Source organism: Lissotriton vulgaris, chromosome 10 (genome assembly GCF_964263255.1).
Source record: "Lissotriton vulgaris chromosome 10, aLisVul1.2, whole genome shotgun sequence".
In the NCBI taxonomy this organism is placed as follows: domain Eukaryota; kingdom Metazoa; phylum Chordata; class Amphibia; order Caudata; family Salamandridae; genus Lissotriton; species Lissotriton vulgaris.
Window position 1 is genome coordinate 168134939 of NC_141698.1, and position 12679 is coordinate 168147617.

The following is a 12679-nucleotide window of genomic DNA, read 5'->3' on the forward strand; positions in this document are numbered from 1 at the left end:
GTAGTCAAAAGGGTGCTAATTACTGTTCCTGGGCCTTGGGAATTGTGTGGTTAGTGCTGCAAAGCAGGAAAAACAACTCTGACACTGTCAGTGATGCCGCGACCTACACCGAGGCCTGGGGCACCGCTCATGAAGTGCACAACGCACCACCCTGCCTGCAGCGGAGCTCAGACACCCATCGACACCTGCAGACTCCTGCAGTTATCGGCCTTCTCGATGCCAGCACTCACACCAACGCCTTCACCCCCAGCTCTTGCACCCCATTATCGCGGAGCTGATAACCATTGAGGATGACTTCACAAACTCTTCAATGTTGCATCGCCCCACTGGAACCGACACCTCACGGCCGACGCCGTCTATCTTCCCCTGTCCTGTATTCAATGCCTCGCCTCCTCACAGACTCGACGCCTCACCTCCCCTATGGCAACAAGGGAACCAGCTTCACCTCAACACCAATGCCTCACATCCACTACACCATGCTTCCTCCACAGACTTCGTTTCCAAAGTACTGTTGTTTGGTGGTCCAAGTGACTTCATGCCTGACACCACGCACCTTCCATTCGGCACAGTACTTTGGATTTACGCCTGTCACTACATTGTGATAGCCACAGGTGGAGTTGTTTTGTTTCTACAAACTCTATTTTTGAAATAACTGGTCTAAAAGTCATATCTTGATACTTGTATAGTGGATTTTTGTTGTTTTGGTCTTTTTTGGTTTTTGATAAAAATACTTTATTTTTCTAAACTGGTGTGATGTTCATTTGTGGAGTTTTGACTGTGTTACTGTTGTCTTGGGTACAAATCTTTACACATTGCCTTTGGGATAAGTCTCTCTGCTCATGCCAAGCTCTAAAGGGGATGAGCAGGGGTTGTCTGTAGTGAGTAATTCCCTTACCCTGACTAGAAACAAGGGTCCCTACTTGGACAAAGGTGCATATCTCTGCCAATTAGAGACTCCCACTTCTAACAAACAGTGATTGAATTGTTACGTAAAATGCAATTGCTTGTGCTAAACTCCCATGCAAAAAATCAGCTGGATGGTCTAAGTCTTGCAGATTTGGGAAGACGAATATAAAGAAAAAATCAATGTGCCATAACAAATTTTGGAAACCCAGAAGGTGAATCGTGGTGCAGCACATGCTTGCAAATATATTTAACAATGGAAATATGTCTGGATTTTATTAATTGTGCCACTCATATACAAAAATTGCTTAGGCATGCAGTGCTTAAACACCCTTAATACCAGACTGTGAACATTTATTTTCCCATAAGCTGACCTATAAGGTTGTAAATGAGCACTTAATGGATACTTTGCACACTACAGAATTAAACTAGCGGTGGGTGCACCTCATAATTTCCTCCAGAGTAATTACATGGAATTACCACAAAATTACACATGATTCTACATAATTGTGCCAGAGGAGTAATTCACCATTTTGTGCTATTTTCTTATCACATCCAAAATTAACCTGAGGATGCATATTGTGCTAATAAATAGCACTAAGTACAGCAACACACAAATAACTGTGCTATTTTTCCCCCACTCATGGCATTTAGCTCTGTTTCCTTAACACAAAATGCATCCTTGTGTCCAAATTGGACATGAGGATGCATTTTGCACTAAGAAAATAACGCTTAATGAAAAACAACATTAACAGCAGCATGATCAACCACAGACGTTTGCTAAATTTGTTGTTTCTCTGCTTATTTTACCCCAGTTACTATTAACATTATTGGAAATTCGATTGTCAAAGAGCAACTTGGAATTCTAAATTATTCAGATTACTCCAGAGTAATAAAAATTACTCTTAGGCCTAAACTAAACATAAGTCAACAAGGAAACAAGTTTCTTAGCTCAGAGTCTTTGTGAAATCAGAAAAGGACTGTGTAAGGTAACCAGAAATTATAATAATTCCACTAAACAGAATACTGTTTCTGCTGCTTACTATCACCTAGATCACGAAAAATATAACAGATAGGTGAGATGGGCATAGGAAGTTATATTATATAATCCTTGAAATAAAGTAAACTAATGGTCTGATTTTGCATTACTTTAGCAGCCCACAAATATCAAAAGGAGGCATATATTTACTAAGAGCCTGATTACGATATAGTTATGAAGGCCTCCTAACGACATTTGCTCCATCTGAATCGGATTGGGAACGTGTCTCTCCGACCGAATCGGAAAGGTTTCTGACCGACTGATTACGATGCGCACAAAGCCCTTCACTTCAATACTGCCATGTACTTGGCGCAAAAACTGGAGCTCTCTTGTTGTGGTGTAAGATCCTCAAGAAGCGCCAAGACTTTCCTCTTGAAACCACTCATCTTTAGGAAAAATAGAACTTGTCACAGAGCCTTTTCCGGCTCTGCCCCAAAGCTATGGAACTCTCTTCCACCTGAAATACGCCGAATCTCTTCCACGACGGCATTCAAATTGGAAGCCAAATAATTATTTATGAATACATTCTTACCCTAATTGGGCTAGGCACACCTGCTCGCAGACATTGCTCTTACTTCTATTGGACTATCGTTTGTTATGGGTTTTGTTTTGTGCAACTGTCCCTGAATATGCGATCATTCCTGTGTTTTTACCACTACTTTATGTCGATGTTGCTTCTATGTCCTTCCTCCCATCCTATTGTAAAGCGCTCTGATATCCCTCTGGATCTTGTAGGCGCTATATAACACGCTATAAATAAATCGTAATCCAAACTGGAAGGCCTTTGGAATGACGGAGCCGTACGGAGCAGATTCGTACGTCTATAGGGACCGTGTTTCCAAACAACCTATTATGTTGCTGGATCCAGACAGCCTTTCCAAATCATGCCATCCAACTGGAATTGGCAGTCAAAATCAGACTTTGGGGGCCCGTAGTGGGTCCCCCAGCACCTCGAGCCTTCCCAATCGGGCCCGCGGGGGGTATCTTTGGGTCTCTCCTTACAAGCCATGCAAGGTGTGGCAGGCACCAAGGGTAACCCGCCACAGCTTGCCCGATTTTCCCCAGCCACCCCTTTCTTCAATGGAAGCCTATGCATTTGGTTAGAACATAGGCCCTCATTGAAGTCTATGGGAGCTCAACTGAATCGCATCTGGAAGGATCCGGATGCATCATAATCTGTCGATTGGACTCTCCTGATCCGAGTCGGTCACAAACCATTCCCAAACTGATTTTGTGGGAATGCTTTCCTAACCGCATCGTAATCGGGTCCTAAATGTTTCCTTGGGGGCTTGCTTGGCACAGTGAAAAAATAAAATGTACTATCTATTTTCTATGTGTTAAAAAGGCTCACAAGTGCAACACAAAATTGCAAAAACGCCCTCTCAAACGTTTGTAAGTATTCCCTGAAATTTAATCGAATGAGATAACGTCACAGGGTGGAAAAGATGAACTGGACTCCCAAAATGATTGTGGCTTTTGTTAAAAATTAAAAACATAATAATCTAATTTAAAATATATTGAAATACCATCAATGGCTCTGCAGCAGAGTTATGCAACTTTTTCAGGGTCTACACAGCATACAAAAGACAAAGTCCACCCCTGAGAGAGAATTTTCTCAGGCCCAGTACTACAGGACTTGATTTGCCAAATCTTCAATTTTTTTCAGTAAAATTACACTGTTAAGTTGACACACAGTGGTTGTAATGTGAAATGGACATATTTCAGAGAAACTGGGTGACCATTACAGAGAAAAAAGTTTAAAGTCAGATAACAAGACATTTTTGTCTGAAGCCAATGCATGTATTTGGTGGCAAGTAAGTTAGTACCTGATGCCAACACATTTTATTGCCATACAATGAACGTTGATTTGTGGAGGTGGCAATATGTGACAAGAATATTTGTGCATATGTATTGTGCTGCTTTGCTGGTGTTTAAATTTTGTTTTGTGTTAAGAGAAAAATGACAGCCTCCAGTCTTTCCTTTCACACTCACTCTACCCAGTAAAATTGTGACACCATTCACTTTACAAAATCCTCTAACTTTGCTTTCAGTGAAAGGGAAATCAACATCATCTGCTCTTTAAAAAGAATAAGACTATTGGAACATTTGACGTCTGTCTTTGAACGCACTGCAAATGTGAAAAAGATAAATACAAAATATAAAAGGCTTCCTTGATGCTCATTCAATTTCTGACCTCCAGCACAGTTATTTTTGGTAGCCGCAGCACCCTCCCCCCACCTCTACTTCCGGCGCCTGTGCAGAAGTATCCAGTCATTTACTACTTTTTGTTCATTGACCAGAATCTTTTTCTAATTGTCTTTTCCAAAGTAATAAAACAAGTTATAAACTTGTGCATCTAATCCTTGTGCTGATATTGCTAGTATATCTCATCACACAATTACTTACAATTAAACATGTTTTATTTATTCCAAACGCACAGACCAAAGCTAACCAATTCCCCTGAATTCATGTTCGTTCAAATTGAGAATACATTATTAGCAGAAAAATACATTTTACATACTCCAAATATTACATTTGAAACATATTTAAAAAGAAACATTATTATGTATGTATAAATCTCCATGTTACTAATTGGAGTGGTGCTGTGTTACCAGTGGAGAAATGTGGCTCAATGATTAGAGCGGCAGATCCTGATGCAGATGTCTAGCCTGGGACCAAAGTTCAATTCCCCGCCTCGGCGGGTCTTGGGCTCAAAATTCCACGGACCTGATAATTCTCGCCTCGGTGCCTATTCCAACCATGGAGTCCCACTCTGCAACTCTGGGCAATAGCTTGCTTAATCTCCACAACGGCCCCCCACACAGCTAAGGATGCCTGGCCTCCACCATGGGGGTGCCCAGGAGTGGACGCCTCACAGGGAAAGCCAGGATGGGTTCCACAGCGGTATTCGTACAAGCGCCTTGAGACCTTTTTGGGTACCAATTCTACTAAACAAATGTTTTCTATAATAATGATGCCTTTCAACCCCTCAAATACAATATTTTAATAGTAACCTTGATACATCTCTGAGGAGACCAGCTTCTATTTCCTTTTAAATAAAGACAAACTCATTGAAACACAAACAATATATCATCACAATATGCCAAAGTAGAATTCTAATCAGGTCAACGCAGAGATATTACAATCTATGAAATCAGCAATGGTATCAGTCTAAACTCTTTACTTGGCTGGTATGTGAATATGTGCAGTTCGTAACATTCACAATCTCCTGTCCTTACTACAAGTGTCTTTGTTTATTTGTTGCAGTTACTAGAGTTATAATCCAAATCATTGTATTAAATTGCTTACACTTGAGTCATAAGCAAAGTACGAAATGATGGTCTACAAATCTAAATAAAGAAAAGCAAAAGTCCAAAAAGATGATGCACAAAACCATGAGAGATGAACCAGATTACAGTCAAAATGAAGTAACCTGTGTGAGTTATGAAATTTCGCAAATGATCCATGCTACCACTAGTTCCTTGCCAACTAGGAGGACAGTAGTGAAGTTTCATACATGAAGCCACAGGAAAATGGGAGAGAGTGTTGCTTGGACCCAATGGAGTCTGCAGCAGAGCTGGTGGGCTCCCGAGGCCTTATCCTACACCCCAAACGCCGCCAAAACCCCGAGATGAGTAAGGGGGCCTCTGCAAATGCCCCCAAACATATTGAGCCTCATTATGCAAAAAATATAAGCCACCAGGAGCAATTTAATTGGCACTTGAACTAGACTGGCAAGATGGGGTGCCTGCTTCAACCGGGTGAGCTCTCACTGGTCTAGCTACTGCTGCGATGCTCACCTGAGCTTGTTCCCTGGACCTGCCCAGAGCTGGGGTCATCTGGTGCTGATGTAGCATAGCCTGGGTGTGAATGGCTTTGAATGAAGTCCGTCCTGCTGGAGGAGTAAGGAGTAGGGGCGCTGAGTAAATGAAACAGTGAGCGGGGATGTGACACCCGGGATGGGGCTGACCACCTGGTTCCCCGAGGGGCACCCAATGAAGCGGATCCTTCTGGGGGGCTCAGCACAGCTATGGGAGGGCCCTGCTACTTTGGCCCTTGGAGAAGGTGAGTCCAGGGCAAGGGGCTTTTATTTCCCGATGGGAGGCAGTGGTGAACTGTGCTACTGCAAAGGCTGAGGTGCTCGTTAGGCCCTGAGGTGCACATTGCTCTGCTTGTCCCGGGCAGCATGGTGGGTGGAACTGCCCGGAAGTAGGATGCGGTACTATGGCTCCTGGTGCAGTCCTGATTCAAGTGTTGGGTTTGGGTGACATTGAGGTGAGTATCCTCCGGGACAAACAGCGTAAGTTAGCGAACCGCATAGCAACGACGGACAGCAACATCACCGAAATGTAGCCCACAGGGGGGGGGCCACTCGACTCAATTGGAGGATTTTATGGAGAGGTTGTGTACTCAAGTGCACAGGGCGGAGCACGCAGGAACAATATCCACATAGTGGGCCTCTTAGAGTACACAGAGGAGCAAAACATGATTTCATTTTCAGGAGGCATGGATGAAGACCAAAATAGCTCTGAATGGTCTCTCCCCTTCTTTGCAGTGGAATGGGCCTATAGACTACCGGCCCCAGCCCCCCTCTAGGTGCACTGCCACGTCCTGTGATGGCACATTTGCTCTATTTGCATGACAAGAACTATATCCTCTGTAGGGCCCAGTATAGGGGGGGATACCATTTGAGAATCACAAAGTGATGGTGATCCCAGATTTTATGCTGGCAGTTCAAAAACAATTGTCCTCCTTCTTGGCTGCCAAGGACCATTGGGGATCAAATATGTCATGCTCTTTGTGGCTAAACTGAGGGTTGCCACAGACAATGGCAGCAGATTCTTCATGGATCTACCAGAGGTCTAGAACTAAATAGTGGGGCAGCTGATAGATAGGGAAATATCATCTATGGCCACACAACCTTGTTGGCAGTGCTAGCCTGGCCATCTGTCACCCTGTTGTTCCTTAAAGGAGCAGGCTCAGAAGGACCAACTGAGCACAGTGGTGACGAAGGCAAACATCAGGATGGTTGGAGTAGATACCTGTCCGTACGTGGGGGTGAGCCATCCAGTGCCTCAGAATCGGAGCTGGGGTCTGACTCTACCCTACACACTGCTTCTGGTACAGTATCGCCACGGAACACGCTCCAGACAGCTGATGAACTTGGGTGATAGCAAGCTGCAGACAATGGGTGATGTACTGTTGATACCTGCATAGGGCTGGTGGGGTGCTCTATACATCTGCCTTATCCTAGAGGGACCGTTTAGCATGCCATGGCTGGGCTGTGTGATTCATGCTCGGTTTATCTGGTGTGGTTTGTCATTGTTTGCATATGGGGACTGTTGCCTTCCTATCCTGAAGAGGAGGTGGGTTGCTGCTTCAGTCAGAAGAGCTTTCTGCATATCCTGTAGGGGGGCCCTATGTGGTGGAATGTTTAACACTGTTATTATTACGTGATGGCTGATTAACAAACTGGATATAAAGCAATATCTTGGAATGTCAGGGGTCACAAAGGTATATCCAAGTGCTACAATGTTCAGGCATACCTGAGAAGGGTTCCATGTTTGAATATCGATTTCAAAAATATAGATTAAAAAAATATCGATGTAAAAATATCGATTGCAAAAATATCGACTCCCTATACTTAAACAGGTAAGTACAGAAATATCGACTCAAAAATATAGATGTAAAAAATATAGATGTAAAAAATATCGACTTTAAAAAATAACATAACTTAAAATAAATTAGTTAAATGCTAATATTATTATTAACAAAATACATTAAATGTAATATATATTTTAACTAATTATAACAAATAAACTTAATTTAATAAATATAAATACAAAAATGTGTACATATACATATATTTACTTAAATACATTTTATTAACTATTATCTTTATTTAATTTATAAACTTTTTTAACTATATAAAAATAAAATAAACACCTATATAAATAATTTAAAATAAAATATTCTATAGTTAATTAACACATTAAACTATTTAAAAAAAATACATACAGTCAATAACAAAATAAAAATATTAGTAGTTAAAACGTTGGATAGCGAAGGGGTAAAAATTACTATTCCCACTCCAGTGAGTGCAACAGTAGGGAAAGTGCTGGATAGGGTAGGGGTAAAAATTACTATTCAAACTCCATTGAGTGCAACAGTAGTGAAAGCGCTGGATAGCGGAGGGGTAAAATGTACTATTCCCACTCCAGTGAGTGCAACAGTAGGGAAAGCGCTGGATAGCGGAGGGCTAAAAAAGACTATTCCCACTCCTGTGAGTTCAACAGTAGGGAAAGGTCTGGATAGCGAAGGGATAAAAATTACTATTCTCACTCCAGTGAGTGCAAAAGTAGGAAAAGCGCTGGATAGCGGAGCGGTAAATATTACTATTCTGACTCCAGTGAGTGCAATACTAGGGAAAGAGTTGGATCGCGCGGGGGTAAAAATGACTATTCCTGCAACAGTAGGGAAAGCGTTAGATAGCATAGGGGTAAAAATTACTATTCCCACTCCAGTGAGTGCAATAGTAGGGAAAGCACTGGATAGCGAAGGGGTAAAAATTACTATTCTCACTCCAATGAGTGCAACAGTAGGGAAAGCGTTGGATAGCGTAGGGGTAAAAATTATTATTCCAACTCCAGTGAGTGCAACAGTAGGGAAAGCTTTGGATAGCGAAGGGGTAACACTTATTATTCGCACTCCAGTGAGTGCAACAGTAGGGAACGCGCTGGATCACAAAACAATAAAAAACAAAACCCTCAACATTTGTAATAAATTTAATTTTCAATATTAACATAATTAATATATATATTTAAATATATTATTACTAACAAAGATAATAAACAATACATATTTACACATAATTTAACACTATAATATCCACATCACCCACCTACAATTATTTACATAATTACAATTAATATTTAATAATTAGATAATGGTAATACATTTTAAAACATTTAATAATTATTTACTTACCACCCTTCACACAATTTACACATATAAACACCAAAACAAACACCTAAATTAATTACACAATTACAATTAATAATTTCTAAGGAATTATTAGTAATTAATTTAAAAATATGTAATAATTAATCAATAAAAATGTGTATTGCTTACCACCCTTCACACAATTTACGCATATAAACACCACAACACACACCTAAAATTAATTAAACAATTAACCTAATTAATTATTAATTGACTAATTGAAATTAATTAACAACTAATTAATAAACTATTATTGATTAATCAATTAACACATTAATTATTCAATAAATGTTATAAAATTAAATAACTTAACACTTTAATAATTCAATAAATGTTATAAAATTAAATAACTTCCCACCCTACTCCCCTATAAACCCACAACCTGCTAGGGAACTAAAAACGCAGAATTAAACTTAAAATAAATTAATAACTAGTAAAACTATAAAACATATAATAAAATGACAAACAATTCTCATTAAAAACACTAAAAAACATAAAATTATTAATAAATCGACATTTTTGTCAACTATATTTTTTTAAACGTTATCATTACAAAGATATTTTTGTAATCGATATTACTTACCTATCAGTCGATATTCTTGTCAACTATATTTTTGTTGCCGATATTTCTGTCCCACGATATTTCTCTGTATATATTCCTACTCTTCACCCTGAGGAGGTCCACATTTCCCTCTTGCAGGAAACATATTTAACACCGTCAGATAGGGTAGCACTGCAGAAGGGCTGGCAAGGCCACATAACTTGCACCAGTTATTCAACCTTTGCTAGAGGGGTCTTTAGTTAGGTCAGACCGAAGACACAGTTTCAAATTTTAGAGAAAGACTTGCATGTGAGAATTGACAAGTTACATTGAACCCCAGCAGTCCATACATTATTAGTGCTCTCTGAGTGTTTGTCTTGAATGTTGTCAGATCATAACCCAACACTTGTATCCCCAGTTGGAGGCTTAAGTATGAAAACCTGAAAGTCAAGGCATCTTGCGATGCCATAGGGAAGGAAATAGATGTTACTTTGCAACAAAAGCAGTGTCCACTGAGTCTGCTTTGGTGGAATGGGAGGCCTTTAAGACAGTAGTTGGGGAACATTGAATCGCACCCACAAGGGTGCTCAGCTTGCTGTACTTGATGAGACATGAGCACAGGAGCTTATGCTTTGGCCGCTAGAATGCCATAGACACACCGACCCCTCAGTGCACAACTCTCCACTCACTTAGTAGGAGAAACTGGTGGCCTTAGTGGAGAACCTTTGTTACTTTGATTACTGGGCATACATAGTCACAGCCCATGCAGAACGGTACAAAGCAGGTGCGTTATTGGCTTGGTTGGTGAATCCTAATGGGCTGGGGGTCACAGATATTGGAGCTGACTGATTAGTTTGGTGCCTGTGTCTATGATCTAGGATTTAATATTTGGCAGTTCCAAACGTATTACACTACCTTAATAACTCACTGGCCACCTGCGCCCCCGCACCCATTCTTAGACCTTTTGCCATTGCCAATACTTTTACCAGACGTGGCGAAAGGGTTGGGCACAGAAATTTCATTAGCGGAGGTCCTGGCTTTGATCAAGGCCATTGCCCAAGTTAACGTGCCACAATCAGACTGGCTCCCAGTGGAGTTTTATGCACCTATGCTACCAAACTGGTACCACACCTGGTGGAGGTCTACCAGAGGGCATGTGTTGAACGTGTCTTTAGAGGGGATGATGAGTGTGTGGAGCGTTACATCTTAATATCCTTAGGCTCAATCCTTTTTATATGAAGAGAATCAAAGTAACCAGTTCTTTGTAGAAAAATAGCTCTTTATTTGTGAGGATACAGACGTAGACAGCCGACACGTGTTTCGCCCCAGTGGCGAATTGCGCCAGGGCTTTCTCAAGGCTATTTACAATTTTTTGTGTTCTGTGTGCTTCATCAATCTATGCATAGTAGGTTTCAACATTAGGTCCGGTTTGTTAATTTATTAAGGGATTAAATCCCTGGCGTATCTCTCCAGGCAACTCGTCTCTTCCGCCGTTTCCGCGCAAATAAAGAGCTATTTTTCTACAAAGAACTGGTTACTTTGATTCTCTTCATATAAAAAGGATTGAGCCTAAGGATATTAAGATGTAACGCTCCACACACTCATCATCCCCTCTAAAGACTTTGTTGTTTGAAAACTCAAGAGATCCAGAGTTTTCTTGAGTGTGTTGTCATTAACAAAAAAACAGTGAAAACTAATGTGGACTTGGATTCCTTTCGTGGACCTCCTCCCCTCTGTAAAAATGTGTTGAACGTGTCCTGCCACTCACTATGAAAGAGACATTGGTAATCCGCTTCCTAAAGGCAGACCTCTCCCCCTAGGAGCTGGCATCCTACTGTCCCTTTTTGATGTTGAACTTCGATCTTAAGATCCTAAACACGGTTTTAGCCACACACTATTGCCATATATATGTCAATTCATATGTACAGATTAAATGGGCTTTATACCTGAGTGGAACATGGTGTATGACATTAGACAGGTGACAGCGCTACTGCTTGCTGCATTAGCTATAAATGAAGAGGCAGCGGTGATGCCTTTTGATATAGAAAAAGTCTTTGGTAGCCTGGACTGGGAATATTTGAATGCTGTGATGCCCAAAATGGGACTTGTGGTAGTTTTATTGCCTGCACGAGGCTCCTGTATGCAGACCCTACGGCAAGAGTTAAAATGGGGAGCGTGATCCCGGCAGCCTGAAGGGTGGAGCAGGGTAAAGGGAAGGATGCAAGGCCCAGGAAGGCACCTCTTATGTGGGTATCATGCTCCGGGGGTTGTTCATCACACTGCCTTCTATGTGAATGACATACTGTATTTCGTTAAAGACCATTGGGTTGATGTCCCCGGGCCTCTTGTCTTCAGGGAACTTTGGGATTATTTTGGGCTTGCATGTCAATTGGCAGAAGACTAGCATGTCCCCCTTGCACCCAAGTCCTGGGGGACCAACTCCCTAAGCAGGTTGTGAGTGGGATTCTATCACTTTTTGGGATTAGGGGTAGAGCTTTACAGGTCATAAACTGATTTGCTGGAGGTCAACATGTGCAGGGCTCTCATGGCGCTCTGCGGTGGGATACAATTCTGGAAAAAGCTCCCCATATCATTTGGGGTGAGGGCAAGTGCCCAGGCTGTTCTATTACTTCACCACCTTCCCCATTATAATCCTCAAGACTAATCGTGGGAGATGCACCCATTGTTCACTGATCTCATTTGGTGCACTGGTAAACGCTGTGTTGTTCATAGGAAGCTACCAGATCCTGTTAGGGGTGGTGGGTTGGTGGCTCCCAACTTTGAGGACTACTATTTGGAGGCTCAGTTGCAAAAGGTCAATAGATAGATTGTGATAGAGTTCTGGTGAAACCCTGGAGGAAAGGGGCAGCCCTCCATTGCACTAGTTGACACAATATTTGTATTGACCCTAAGAAGTTTAGGGTGGAGCCTCATAGCCTGCAGTCAGTAACCCAGTTTTGCTGGGTGCAATATTTGGAGAAGGCGGTGATGACTACCCTTTATTCCTCTAGCCACCTTCTTTGTTGGTTTTCCCAATTTTTCCGGGAGGATGCTACATTTAGGTTGGGTGAGTGGGTGGCCCACATGAGGGGGAATCCTTATGAGGCTGGCCTATTGAGGACCTTTGAGGATTAGCAGGTGGCCTATGACCCGCCTGCGGGTCACTTCCTCTATTTTGGAACAGTTACTGCCCT